The 15511-nt window shown below is 44.1% G+C and overlaps 1 protein-coding gene across 2 annotated transcripts in view; it reads left to right on the top strand.

Annotated features, from left to right (window-relative positions):
• SPEG (striated muscle enriched protein kinase) overlaps window positions 1-15511 on the top strand; it is a 450680-nt gene that overhangs the window by 144408 nt on the left and 290761 nt on the right. The window lies entirely within an intron of this gene.

The raw sequence follows: 15511 nt of genomic DNA on the forward strand, positions 1-15511 counted from the left end.
AAAACACATCCAATAAAAAAATAGAAAAAATGTAATTTCTTTATCAATTTAGGGCAATATATATCCTGCTACATGTTTTTGGTAAAAAAAAAAAATCCCGATTAAGCATATATAATTGGTTTGCACAAAAGTTATAGCGTCTACTATGGGATATTGTTATTTTTTTTTACTAGTAATGGAGGCGATCAGCGTCTTATAGCGGGACTCAAATATTGCGGCAGACAGCCGTACACCAACTGACACTTTTGACACTTTTTTGGGACCAATTACACTAATACAGTGATCAGTGCTAAAAATATACACTGTCACTGTACTAATGACACTGGCTGGGAAGGGGTTAATATCAGGGGCGTGTAAAGGGCAGTGTTAATTTTGGCAGCAAATTTCAATTTAGTTTTAGTCTTAGGACTAAAATAGCATTTTAGTTTTAGTCCCATTTTAGTTTTAGTCGTATTTAGTCGACTAAAACTCCAGTACATTTTAGTCGACTAAAACTCCAGTACATTTTAGTCGACTAAAACGTCCTACATTTTAGTCGACTATAACTCATTTTAGTCATCTATAATCGAATGGGTGTAGTTCAATTGTAATTTGTAATGCATTATTTAAGCATTTCTCTACAATTTCCAAACTCATTATATACTACTGCTGGTCCTGGAGTGAAAAATCTAATATGTTATTATTTATGGAGCATGCACCAGTGTTAATTTTGGCAGCAAATTTCGATTTAGTTTTAGTCATAGTCTTTCGACTAAAATGCCATTTTAGTTTTAGTCGTATTTTAGTCATCCGAATTGTTTTAGTTTTAGTCATATTTTAGTCAACTAAAATTGTGTTCATTTAGTCGACGAAAACTTTTTAGTTGGTTTTTGTCGACGAAATTAACACTGGTAAAGGGTTAAATGTGTGCCTAGCTAGTGATTTTGTTTACTGTGGGAGAGGTGCTTTTACTAGGAGAAGGCATAGATCCGTGTCCCTGCTTTGCAGGAACACAGGATCCATGCCTTCCCTACTGACAGAATGGCAATCTGCCTTGTTTACATAGACAGACCGGTGTTCTCCTTCTGTACTGAAGGATCGGCGGGTGCCGGGGGACATTGAGCCCCTGGTACCCGCTGATCAGCTACCGCTGTTTATAATCACAGTGGGAGTGGGCTGCTGGCACCGCACATGCACGCCCCAGACCCGGAAGTGTCGGATCACGTTCCAGGTACGTGATCCCGCGCAGCAGTGTCACTTTGCCACTGTATATGTAAGTTATTCGGTCGGCAAGTGGTTGACCCTGCATTAGCACACCGCAACCGCATAGCATCACAGCCATGTCATTATACCTAAAAATTTTTATATTTTCAAATGTTTGGTATTTTCGCGGGGGACTACGGGTAGGCTGTATGGGGCCCCATGATGTCTAACTGTAGTCCGGCCAGGGGGACTAATAAATAACCAAAGCCGGTCAGCAGTTCCTAAAAACCTGTAATAGGTAACATCCAAGGCAGACGAAACCTACTTGACAGGCAAACTCTGCTTGCGCACAAAACATAATGCAATTACTTTTTCCAGACACGCTCAATGGTTCGGGGTCAAGTGGAAGACACAGACAAGTGATTGCACACTTTTGTATACAGCGTCAGCTGCTCGTTGTAAAATTCCACAGACGATTATTTGGTTTGACAAGGAGAAAGCAGATAATACCTGCGGGGCAGAATGTCCTGGCAGGCAAATGGTTAATGGAATGATGCTGGTGGGCTCTATACATTACAGTGGCACAGAGGGGGGGCAGAGTATGAGCAGCCCCCCCTGTGGCTTGTGATCCATACTAATGAGACACATGTAAGGCCAGCTAATGCCTTCCCCTGCCTGTCAGAGGAACGAGTCCCGTGCACGCTGAGGTCATTATACTGTTCCTGTGTGACAATATTGATCTTAGGCAGTCATACCAAAGCCATACACGCTTAGATAAATGATCAATTTAAGTTCTGAACCATCTCTCCCAATATGAATAATCCATTTATAGTTAACAACCCATTTGATCGAAGTGACACACACACAGCCGATCGATAGTTTGAAGATAGATCCGTAAGTTTTAGATCGCATCTTTGTTCTCACCATGCAATCTCATAATTTGATTGATAAAAATGAGACCAAATTCATGAACAAAGCATCTCAGTGCTGCCGATTGATGCAATCATTTTCCACCCTTGCCGATCGACTCCGATCTAAACTGAGTCTACATTGATTGGAAGGGACGTTATGCCCATCTTTCTCATCAGAATCCCCTTTAACCACCTCCTTCCCAAGCCTCGTCTGACACTTCGCTCCTACATGTACAAATCTACTTTTTTTTTGCTGGAAAATTACTTAGAACCCCCAAACATTACACACTGCTCAGAAAAATGAAAGGAACACTTTGAAAACACATGAGATCTCAATGGGGAAAACTATCATGCTGCATACCTATACTGGTATGGACTGGGTAATGTGTTAGGATCTATACTGGTATGGACTGGGTAATGTGTTGGGATCTATACTGGTATGGACTGGGTAATGTGTTAGGATCTATACTGGTATGGACTGGGTAATGTGTTAAGATCTATACTGGTATGGACTGGGTAATGTGTTAGGATCTATACTGGTATGGACTGGGTAATGTGTTGGGATCTATACTGGTATGGACTGGGTAATGTGTTAGGATCTATACTGGTATGGACTGGGTAATGTGTTAGGATCTATACTGGTATGGACTGGGTAATGTTTTGGGATCTATACTGGTATGGACTGGGTAATGTGTTAGGATCTATACTGGTATGGACTGGGTAATGTGTTAGGATCTATACTGGTATGGACTGGGTAATGTGTTAGGAAGGAAAGGATGCCACATCGTTTGGTGGAAATTAAAATTATCACCCTACAGAGAGCTGAATTCAAAGACACCCCGAAAATCAAAGTGAAAAAATGTTGCAGCAGGCTAGTCTATTTTGCTGAAATTTAATTACAGCAACTCAAAATGGTCCTCAGTAGATTGTATGGTCCCCACATGCTTGTATGCATGCCTACCAAGGTCGGGGCAGGATCCTAATGAGACGACCTGGGGTGTCCTGGAGCATTTCCTCCCAGATCTGAACCAGGGCATCACTGAGCTCCTGAACAGACTGAGGTGCAACCTGGCGGTGTCGGATGGACTGAAATATAATGTTCCAGAAGTGTTCTATTGGATTTAGATCAGGCGAGTGTGGGGGCCATTTAATGGTATCAATTCCTTCATCCTCCAGGAACTGACTGCATACTCTCGCCACATGAGGCGAGGCATTGTCATGCACCAGGAGGAACCCAGGACCCACTGCACCAGTGTAGGATCTAACAATGGGTCCAAGGATTTCATCCCGATACCTAATAGCAGTCAGGGTTCCATTGTCTAACCTGTAGAGGTCAGTGTGTCCCTCGATGGAAATGCCCCCCAGACCATCACTGACCCATCACCATCATGCTGAACGATGTTATGGCCCCCACGTGCTTGTATGCATGCCTGACAACGTCAGGGCATGCTCCTAATGAGACGATGGATGGTGTTCTGGGGTATTTCCTTCCAGATCTGAACCAGGGCATCACTGAGCTCCTTAACAGACTGAGGTGCAACCTGGCGGTGTTAAATGGACCGAAACATATTGTCCCAGAGGTGTTCTATTGGATTTAGGTGAGGTGAGTGTGGGGGCCATTCAGTGGCATCAATTCCTTCATCCTCCAGGAACTGACTGCATATTCTCGCCACATGAGGCCAGGCATTATAAACATGCGCTTTGTTTATAGCGCATGATCAACAAATTGCACAGGTGATCAAATACCACCAAAAGAAAACTCTGTTTGTGGGAAAAAAAAAAGTCAAATTCGTTTAGATACAACGTCGCACGACTGCGCAATTGTCCGTTAAATTCACGCAGTGCCGAATCGCAAAATACCCCCTGGTCAGGAAGGGGGTAAAATCTTCCGGGGCTTAAGTGGTTAAAAAAGAGTGCAGGCTTGCCGACTTCATAGGACCCTCTAATCAAAAGTAGTCAGCAGAGCCTGTGGCCAAACAACCCAGCCAGGGTATTCCCAAAGATTTTCCTTCAAGAACAGGCGTTTAGGCTGTAATGGTCATCTCAGCATCATCTCCATGGAGTCATTATGAAGTCGGCAAGCCTGCACTCTTTATTAGGTGGTGGTGTCACGGCTTGGAGGCTGAAATGGTGGTGATGGAAGTTCACTGTTTCTGAACATTTAAGAAGAGAAGATAAATTTGAACTTTAACTTTGCACAAGTTGTTTTCTTCTTTTATCTCTTTTTTTCAGACTTTATCATGTAGCTATCCCTAAATAGGGAAAATGTTTTGGACACTCAACTTTTTAAAAATGATTGTTTTGTAGTGCGGGTCTTTTTGACATTTTATTTTAATTTGTTCTGTGTTAAGTATCTCACAGTAGACCTGCTGCTTATATCACTGATTCATTGTGGATTCTTTTTAGTCTAAGGGCAGTTTCAGTTTTCTAATTGCAACATTTTGAGTTTCCACCAGAGCAGGCTTAGAGGAGAAATCTTCAAATGGGGACACTTGTTCTTGTGACAACTGTCTAGAATGATTGGAAAGTTCTAACAGTTTTTAGGGTCCAGGCACACTATTGAGTTACATGTGTTGCTTCAATTCAATCTAAGCCCCCGTTCACACTAAGGCGACCTGTGAGGCGACCTGGTCGCCTCACAGGTCGCCGTAGGTCGCCTTCCATAGGGAAGCTGCGGACCCGTTCTAATAGGAGCGACACAAGTCGCTCCGACTTAGAAAAAGGGTCCGGAGCTTCTTTGGGGCGACCCGGCACGACCGTCATAGACTTCAATGTTATGAAGTCCGTGCCGGCCGCTCCGAGGTCGCGGCGCGCTGCTCGCACCGCGACCTCGGAGGTCGCCCCCCCAAGTCGGATCGCCCCTGTGTGAACGGGCCTAAATAGCACTCTAAGAGCCCATTCACACTAGCACGACTTGTGAGGCGACTTGTGTAGCCCCAGGTCGCTTGACATAACAAAAGCAATGTTAATCAATCAGTGTCGTCTTAATTGGCACTACTGAAGTCGCTCCGACTTCAGAAAAGGGTCCTGTACTACTTTGAGGCGACCTGTGATCCGACTGTCCCATATACTTCAATGGGAGTCGCCTCCTTATCTTAATTGACACGACTTGTTATCAGACTTTCCAGGAAGAAGAAAGAGATTAGCCAGGCATTCCCCACAGACAAAGTCGCCTGTCTCTTCAAAGTAGTGCACAAGTCTCTTCCAAGTCTCTTCCAAGTCTCTTCCAAGTCTCTTCCAAGTCTCTTCCAAGTCTCTAAACAAGTCTCTAAACAAGTCTCTTCAAGTCACGGGGCGACTTTCTGGTCGTGGTAGTGTGAACCGGCTCTAATGCACCTTGCCAATGGACATGCATTGCAGCACAGCACAACTGGCAGCAGTGCACAAATGCGCATTGTGCTCAGCTGAACCAATTTAACTGTGCAATTAAGGTCATACCTGGAGTTCAATTTTAAAAAAATATGATTAGCATAAAAAGTGTGCATGGCTGTGGTCAGCTCATATAGTTCTATTTTTTGTTTAAATTCTGCACCGAGGGATAAGATGAGAGAGGCCGGCAATAATGAGTCCTTCTGTGCGGCTCGGAGGTAAAGGCTTCCGTGATGCTCCAGTTACCTTCTAATTAACTAATTAACCTACTTTGGTGCACCAATGGAAAGTTGTTGCCAATACGATGCTGGAACTCAGATCCACGGGGACAAAAGATGTTTTGGAATCAAAACACCTCTCTATTCCCACTTCATTGAGGACACTCACAGCCATTTCTTGTGTCCTTCACAGCCCTTCCTCTTCTTTGTAATCCTGGAGGTCAGTGATATAATAAGACACCAAAGCCATTAGAAATGGGTCAATAAAGCAATTCTAAGTCCCAGACCTCCGCTGATGCCCCCTCCACACAGTGACGGGGCTGACAGCTGGAATAACTGGCTCTGTTATTGTATGCTGTATCTATGCTGTACACCAGCCATTCTAAATGTATATTTGGTCACTAAGGAATGAGCTGCATGGCTTTGCTCACTATCACCTTAACCACTTAAGCCCCGGAAGATTTTACCCCCTTCCTGACCAGGGCCTATTTTGCGATTCGGCACTGTGTGATTTTAACGGACAATTGCGCGGTCGTGCGACGCTGTACCCAAATGAAATTGACGTCTTTTTTTCCCCCACAAACAGAGCTTTCTTTTGGTGGTATTTGATCAACTGTGCAATTTTTACTTTTTGCGCTATAAACAAAAAAAGAGCGTAAATTTTTTTAAAAAAAAAATATTTTCACATTTTTTATATGAAATTCCCCCAAAAAAATGTAAAAATCTAATTTTTTTAACATTTTTGGCCAATTTTTTTTCTGCTAGCTATGTTTGGTAAAAAAATCGCAATAAGCGTATTTTGATTGGTTTGCGCAAAAGTTATTGCGTTTACTAACTAAGGGAAAGATTTCTGTCATTTTTGGTGTTTTTTTTTTTTAACCAGTAATGGCAGCGATCTGCGATTTTTTTTTGCGGTACTGCGACATTGCGGCGGACAGATCGGACCCTTGACTGACATTTTTGACACTTTTGGGGTTACCAGTGACATTACTACAGTAATCAGTGCTATACATATGCACTGTTACTGTAAAAATGACACTGGCAGGGAAGGGGTTAACTTTATTGGTGATGCAGGGGTTAAGTGTGTCCCTAGGGGCGTGTTTCTAACTGTACAGGGGTGTGGCTAGTGATGTAAGCACAGAGACATACGATCCTACATAGCAGGATCGTATGATCTCTGTGCTTACATCAGGGAGAATGACAGGCAGCTTTGTTTACATTAGCCGCCTGCCTTTCTCCCTCTCCACGGAGAGATCGTGAGTGACCGGCGGACATCGGGTCCGCCGGTCACATGCTCGGACTTGTTAGGGAACGAGCTGGGGCTGGAGCGCGGCTCCGGCGGCACGCGCTCACCCCCTAGAGGCTCACAGGCTAGCGACGTAGTCCTACGTCACTTTGCCTGTACGGGGCTGACCGCCGCAGTAAATAGTCGTGCGGCGGTCGGCAAGCGGTTAAAATGTAAACCTAGCCTAGTTGAATGACATTTCATTTTTTTAAGGACTGTGTATCATAAGCAATTGCTACGCGTTTTTCTTTTTCTTCTTAAAACACTGTTTTCACCTTTTCTTCATAATTATTTTGCACATCAGTGCTGCTGAGCTCCATATTTTCACTTTAGCCACTTTTCTTTTTTTTTTACATTTTTGTACCCTTTGTTGCCTATTCGCACTGCTGATCTCCCTGAGCCTCTTTGTAGCCATTTCCCATCTCCATGCACTTCAGCAACTGCTGCACATCATTCCTCAAGGCGAGTTTACTGATGTTGCCAACATGTTGGACCATGCTGGCTGTTAAAATTGGAAATGGTAGTCTCCATCAGATGCCAATGTGATTTGGTTACTTGCAGCCTCCATCAGAAGTCCATGTGAATTTGCCACTTGTACTCTCCATAAGAAGGTCATTTGACAAGGTGACAGTGCAGAAACACAATTAGGAGATGGGGACACTGCAATGTCAACCTATAACAGGAAGCGCCTGAACAGGGACCATCATGGCAGTGTCAACAAATATTAATTTATTGAAGATGAGAGTTTAGGTTTGAGTTTACATATACTGTACTATACTATCTCTTCCCTTTCTAGTTGTCCCTCTTTTTGGTCCGATATATAGACCTGTAGGCATGTGCAGTCTATTTTCTCCACTGCAGGTGGCTCTCATCCGCAGCAGCAATGCAGGTGGAGGAGGAAAAAGAGAGGAACCTTCTTTCTCTATGGTTTTCTTAGTTACAGGAAGTCAGCTATCTGATTGGATGCTGATGCCCCATGTAAGTTTGGTGGCCATCATGGGTCAGGAAGAATCTATTTAAGACCCTGGCTCCCAGGTTTGGCACCCATTTTGGGAGTGGCTAGAGTAGTGACAGGTCACCTGTCTGGCAGGGACAGTGCTTAGCCTCAGGGAAAGGTTTTGGAGGAATACGGAAAGAGCTGGGACACTCCATCCTTCCTGGAAGCCTTCCCGTTTGGGTGCAGACCAGCTAGGCCTCTGGTCCACCACTCTACTGCCACTTTGCTGTTACAACTTGTGAGTGTTCCCGGTTGGGTTGCCTTCCTGCCAGGCCTGTTGTATTGCTGGACTTCTGTTACAATATATTCTTGTTACTGCACCTGGACTCTACGTTTTCTACTGCCGCATCGTGCTGCGCCTACCCACAGACCTCTCTAACAAATGTACAATTTAACCACCAAAAGTGGTATACTGCACTAAACCTTTCATCCAACTGTTATGTTGAGCCTTGAAATAAAGGACATCTACGCCAATCAGGTTTGCAGTCGTCTCCATATGTTTACTTAGAGTATACGCCATACAGCCGACCACATATCTTCCAACAGATATGTGACCCAGATTATATTTTGGTTACAGCTTTTATAGTACATAAACGGGCACAAGCTCAAGTTACAGATTACACAAGGTTTCACAAGATTTCACAATACAGTCTAGGAGGATGACAATACATTCCTTGTGGAAAATCCCAATTACACATTGGGTCATCTTGACCCAGCAAGGGCATAGTGACTGGTTAGTCTGACAATTAATAAAAAGATTGAATATGTTAGGGAAAATAAAATTTTATGGTAATAAGGGCTTATTTTCATAAACATCTCTTTCCGGGAACTTTATCATTAAAAATTATTTATTTAAATAATTTAATTATTATTTAATTTGTGTTTTGAAATGCCACCCTAAGGCTTGTTCATACCAGCTTTGTTGTGCATCATTAGGCAGTGTTGTCCTACGCAGTCCCAACACAAAGATAAGCCCAAAAGAAACTTGGGGCAGTGTTGAAGCTTTGAGAGGGTAAGAACTTGGGATAGATAAAATCATTTTTTTTTTACTACAGGAGGGGGCTGACAAAAAGTAATTTATTTGCTGTCACTCTTTTGTTGATGGTGATGACCTGGCACTCCTAGGGCTTTGGCTACAGAGAGATTTTGACTAATTTGGTAGCAAGAGATTAAGAGAACTCCAAACATTTTTTTTTGTTTGTTCCGGAGAGTATACATATGAAGTTGGAGCCATTGGTTTTATAGCTGTATCCTTGTTCTGGTGAACTCTCCCCATCGGGGTCATAAAAAATAATAAATACCAAGGTGAAGGTTTCCAAACTCTACTAAAAAGTGTAAACTCTAATTTCTCTGTCCTCCATTGAAGAGAGCAGGTCCTGTCTTGCTGATTCAAAAATCTCAGAGCTGCCTTTTTACAGAGTCAAGCAAGATGATAGTAGAGCCTTCTACTGGGCCACAGGTGGAGAGGTTAAAGATCAACTGAAATTTTGGATTTTTTTACCGTTGTGCAGTCAAGCTGCATAACAAAAAAATATGAGCTTTTTTATTTTTATGTTAGTGCTTAGAACTATATGATGCTGCCCTGTGCTGGCTGCGCAATGGAGATCTAGACCGATGATCTCGCACAGAGCATAGTGGTACCAGTCTTCAGTGTTCTGACATGCCCCCTGCCCAGTGCTTCAATCAATTATTAGTTATTGGACTTTAAGTGTAAAGATTTGTGAATTATCCACAAGGGGTGTGTTAGATGAATGCCAGTTACATGGGAGTTCAATGGGCCAGCTCTCTGGGCAACATGGCTGTTACACTGGAGAGCCTTATCCACAAGGGGTGGGTTAAATGTATGTATCTGTTTACTCATATCTAACTCTCACTGATTCTATGGGCCAGCTCTCTGGGCAACCTGTTCGATATATTTAAGAGCTTTAGCCACAAGGGATGTGTTAGATCAGGGGTGTCAAACTCAATTTCATTTCGGGCCTCATTAGTATTATGGTTGCCCTTGAAGTGCTAATTTTTTCTGTAAGACTATGGGCACTTTTCCACTGCAAGTACCGGCTCGGCTCCACTTGGCCCTGCTTGGCTCTGTTTGGTTTTCCACTGCATGGTACCGCATGGTACGGTGTTGGAACGGTTCGGTACGGTTTGCTTTTCCACTTAAGTAAAGTGGGTGGGATAACAATGATTCTCTGACCAATCAGTGGCTAGTAGTGACAAACAGTCAAGGATTGTGGGATATGGTACCGGCACGGCCCTCTTGGAACCACAACTGAGGTGTACTGTTTAAGCGAGCCGTACCGTTCGGTTCCATGTACTGGAAAAGCGCCGCCGTACCGTACCGAACCGTTCCAACACCATACCATATGGTACCATGCAGTGGAAAAGCACAAAAGCGAGCCGAACCGTTCGGTTCCATGCAGTGGAAAAGCGCCATTAGTATGCCGAGTTCAGGAGTGCACTACGTACAGAGTTCAGAAGTAGGCAGAGTACAGAGTGCAGAGTTCAGGAATGTGTTATGTACAGAGTGCAGGGTTTGGGAGTTCGCAACATATAGAGGCAGGGTTCAGGAATGCGTTATGTACAGAGTTCAGGAGTATGCGCTGTACAGTGTGCAGATTAATGACGTGTAGAATAGATAACCTCCAGCACTGACCCAAGCCTGCTAGACCATATCCTCCAACCCCAACTATACAATGAGGGACACAACAAGGTTTTGGAGTAAAATGACCATAGCAAACTTTTAATAACAAAATAAATAACTTCAAATAAAATAACATAACCTTCCTTAAAACAGAAATGAAGCTTAGAGGGCTTTGAGGGCAACATAATACAACCTCTTCACTGCAAAATCCTTTGCTTAAAAGAGAAGTATGGTTTTAGTTTTTTTTGAGAATTATACTTTCCTAGGTGGATGCAGTGAGAACCGAGTGATCGAACACCGCCGATTGCACGGTTCTGACAGCTCCCCCCAGCAGAGAGCTGCTGACTGTCAATCAGCAGCTCTCTGCTCTTTTCCCTCCTCACTCACAGGAGCGCCGAGCTGTGGAGGGGCGGGGAGCGGCCAGCTCAGGCTCTCAGCGGCTCACTGAGAGGCTGAGCCGTGTGTCAGTCCAGGCACCTGGTGGATCCTGACTCTGTGGTGGTGATGACGTGGTGCCTGAACTGACATCTGTGACGTCACCAGAGAGCAGACTTCAGCTGAAAACGTGTCACAGAAGTGCAGAACGAGCTGAAATCCTGTGATCCATAGGAGATGTACAGCCAAATGAGCTTTGGCTGTACATCTCCTTTAAGCTTATGCCCCCAGTCGCAACACACCGGCTCGGAGAGAACCCTCATTATCCACAGCGAACTGCATTTACATATTCCGAGTTAACCCCTCCTTAACAGGAATGTGCCCGAGAAGCCCACACCAACTATGGGTCCCGACCATTCTTTTATCCAGAATTCTTTCCTCCTCCAAAGACCCACCTCTGCCAGGCTGCTATGACAACCACATAGCAAGAACACTGCAACAATAGGGAGGGAAGATGGGAAACTTCCTATCTTCTGTGCTGCACCTAACTGGACCCTTGCAGTTCACCACTCCCCCTAAACCTCTTGGGACTCCTCCCAGCCACAGACTACTACCCATAGGGTAAGGCCACGCCAAACTGCCCTAACTTTTAACCCTTTCTCCCGCTGTCCTAATTTTTACACAACCGGATCGGCCCGTGGATCTGTTAATTTTACAGATCCTGCTATTTTGCCCGTATCAGGCCCGATATCCGATCCGAATATCAGATCGGTGCATCCCTAGTTTGCAGGTGTGCTGTGTACAGAATGCAGAGTCCATGAATGTGCTGTGTACAGAGTTTAGGGATGAGCAGCATGCTACACACAGAGGTCCAGGCCTGCTCTAGGCGGCTCTGCCTCTCTCACTTGCAGGGAGATCATTGATTGCCATGTGTCCCCGCCGTGAGTGTATACAGGCAGAGATCTTTGAGAGCCACAAGCTGCCGAGAGGAAAGCTTTCCTCGTAAACACAGAAGGTCTCTGTATTTACAAGTGACAGTGGTGAGCAGGGGGGGGGGGGGGGGTTGGCAAGAGCCTGAGGTGCAATGTTCCGGCTAAAAAAAAGCCTTGGGTGCGAAAGCCACATGAAAGGGGCTGGCAGGCCAGATTTGGCCTGTGGGCCTTGTGTTTGACACATGTGTGTTAGATGTATGTATGTATTAAATCAGTCATATGCAACTTTTGGCGATTCTATGGGCCAGCTCTCTGGGCACCATGTCTGATATAATAAAGTAGAAGAAAAAGGAATTGGCAGCACTCCAGATGAGGTCAAAATCCAGATTTATTGACTGGACATCCAAACATGACAATAGTGACAAAGTAGACGCGTTTCACACACTATACTGTGTGCTTAATCATTACTTAGTACTTAATTAGTACTTAATTAGTAATGGTAAAGCACACAGTATAGTGTGTGAAACGCGTCTACCTTGTCACTATTGTCATGTTTGGATGTCCAGTCAATAAATCTGGATTTTGACCTCATCTGGAGTGCTGCCAATTCCTTTTTCTTCTATTGTATTCCTACGGAGGCGAGCCGGGGCATGCACCGGTGTGTGTCATCAGGCATCTATACCACCTTGAGCAGTGAGTTCTATTTTCTTTGATATAATAAAGTGCTGGGCACACACCGCTCCAAAGCAGCCTGCAAGATCTTCTCGTTGCTGTGAGAACCCAGGTGCCTACCTGATCCGCGGTCAACACAATATGTGAAAAGTGAAGAAGATCACTTCCAGGGATAAAATCAACTTTTTTATTAGGCATCCAATAAAAGTAAACCACAACAAACACACGGTCCACAGATGCTCTGTAGATGCGGTTCACAGTCCCGTGCTTACTCATTACCCATGTCTGATACCCTTGAAATCCTTTTTCCATAGAATTTGCTTGGTGAACTTTTACGAGGTGGGTAATAAGATCCTTCCTCAATCCTTCCAAACTGCTCAGTCTTGGGACCAACATACAGAATATGCTAACACATGTGCATAGCCAATTTGTACACACGTACTAGGGCCAATTTAGACAGAATCCAAATAACCCACTACCATGTCTTTGAGGTGTAGAAGGAAATCCAGAGTATCCAGAGGAAACCCATGCAAAGACAGAGAAAATGTGCAAACTCCATGCAGATAGTGTTCGGTCCAGTATTTGAAGCACGGACGCTATTGCTGGAAGTCATAATTACTAATCAATATGCTGCCTGTGGGTTAGATAAATTATATAATGAACTAACTTCTTAACAACTGTCGAAATGCAATGTCAGCCACAAAAGGGGTGCTATGTGTTTAATGACTTGGCCAATTCCAAATACTGCACTGTGAGAAAAAGCAGTTGTCAGGGACTCAATACCCTATGCAGGCGCACTGGCGTCGCTAACCGGCAAACGCCTATGCGCATGCGCTGAGGCTACCTTGGTAGAGTTCGAGGCTACCTTGGTAGAGTTCGGGGCTACCTTGGTAGAGTTCGGGGCTACCTTGGTGGAGTTAGAGGCTACCTTGGTGGAAGTTCGAGGCTACCTCGGTAGAGTTCGAGGCTACCTCAGTGTAGTTCGAGGCTACCAAATTGGCACCAAAACGGCCTATTTAAACACAGCTGTCACTCTAGGTGATTGCTGTGTTGTCTTCAGCTCTCCTGTATCCTGTGCCTGTTATATCCGCTGTTCCTGTTTACCTGACACGGCTTGTCTTTGGATTCTGATTAGCTGCTGCCCGCCCTGACCTTGGCTTGTCCTGACTATCCTCCTGTCTCGTCCTGATCTGTTTACCTGCTATTGGTCCTGGACCTGTTCTTGGCTCTCCCAGGGAATCCGGGGGGCCGCGACCTGGTGTTAGCAAGCAGCCAAATCCATCCCCACCATCTGGGGCCCTGGTGAAAAACGGCTAACACTTAGACTCCGCGCCTCTGGTGAACCTGTGCCACGCCAGTTACCCGGTAAGACACTCCTCTTACGTCAGGCTCTGCCACGTTACCCAGTGAAAGCAGTAGAGCAGTAAAATGACCATTTTACAGTACTGCAAAGCCAGAAAACTACATATATAATGACCACATATGGGCGATCTTATTTCCATATATAGTTCTAAACTATACCGTACATTGGAATGGTTTAAAAACATTAATACTCATTGATAAGATTACTGCATTGAACTAACCTCATATATATAAAAAAAAGAATAATAGAAGTTTATAGATTTCCTTTAGGTTTTCATTGCTGGAAATGCATGTAATCACTATATTAAAGACAATGCGGCATGTTTAAGATACCACTTTGGCAAAGCAAATTGTCTCAGTTACAATAAAAACAAGCTTACTTTACCAGTTCATTAATTACCAATTAAGGAACTATTGGAAATCCATGCTATTTAGCATTCACCCCCCCCCCCCCCCACTCTCCCATTTTACTGAACAAAGATGAAGCTTGGTTTAAGCGAGGGCTCAGCAGGCACGTTTCACGTCTCCTCTATGTGAAGGAGAAGGGATGGGAAATAGATGTCACAGACTGCACGTCACATTGCAGCGTCACAGACAAAGATCCCATAGGACCTGTTTCAATTCAATACCCATAGACGGCGTGACTCAGCAGCCAGCACAGAAATCATGCCTCTGCCTCCCTGTCCGCTGGTTCGCTGCTTCTCGCCACCGTCACTACCCATCCCCACTGTGCTAATGACTGGAGGTGGGGATCGGCTAAATGTTGATCACTGTTACTCCACGTTAGCTGGAAGACGTTTTCACTGTACAAGCTACGCAACCATCAGCAAGATCAAAGATAAGGATATGAATAACAATATGTGCTGCGTATGAAGCCCTGTAATGCGGCGCACACAGTTTCAGATATATCGACGATTGTAGGGGATGATCTAAGCATGAAATTTCCACTCAAATATTAGTATATGTATGGCCGGATAGAGATAGATAAATACATTAGATAGCTCTGTAGATTATAAATTCAGTCCAAAATGTATTAACCACTTTAAGACCGGAAAGGATTTGCCCCCTTCCTGATCAGGCCCAATTTTGCGATTCGGGACTGCGTTATTTTAACCACTTTACAACCGGAGGATTTTGCTGTCTTCCGTCCAGGCCACTTTTTGCGATTCGGCGCTGTGCGACTTCAACTGACAATTGCGCGGTCGTGCGACGCCGTACCCAAACGAAATTTACGTCCTTTTTCTCCCACAAACAGAGCTTTCTTTTGGTGGTATTTGATCACCTGTGCGATTTTTACTTTTTGCGCTATAAACAAAAAAAGAGCGTTTATTTTGAAAAAATAACAATATTTTTCACATTTTTTTATATGAAATTCCCCCCAAAAAAGATGTAAAAACCAATTTTTTTAAAAGTTTTTGGCCAATTTGTTTTATGCTACATATGTTTGGTAAAAAAAATCGCAATAAGCGTATTTTGATTGGTTTGCGCAAAAGTTATTGCGTTTACTAACAAAGGGAAAGATTTCTGTCATTTTTGGTGTTTTTTTTTAACGCGTAATGGCGGCGAT

The sequence above is a fragment of the Pelophylax lessonae genome, assembly GCF_965119305.1.
Source record: "Pelophylax lessonae genome assembly, chromosome: 6".
In the NCBI taxonomy this organism is placed as follows: domain Eukaryota; kingdom Metazoa; phylum Chordata; class Amphibia; order Anura; family Ranidae; genus Pelophylax; species Pelophylax lessonae.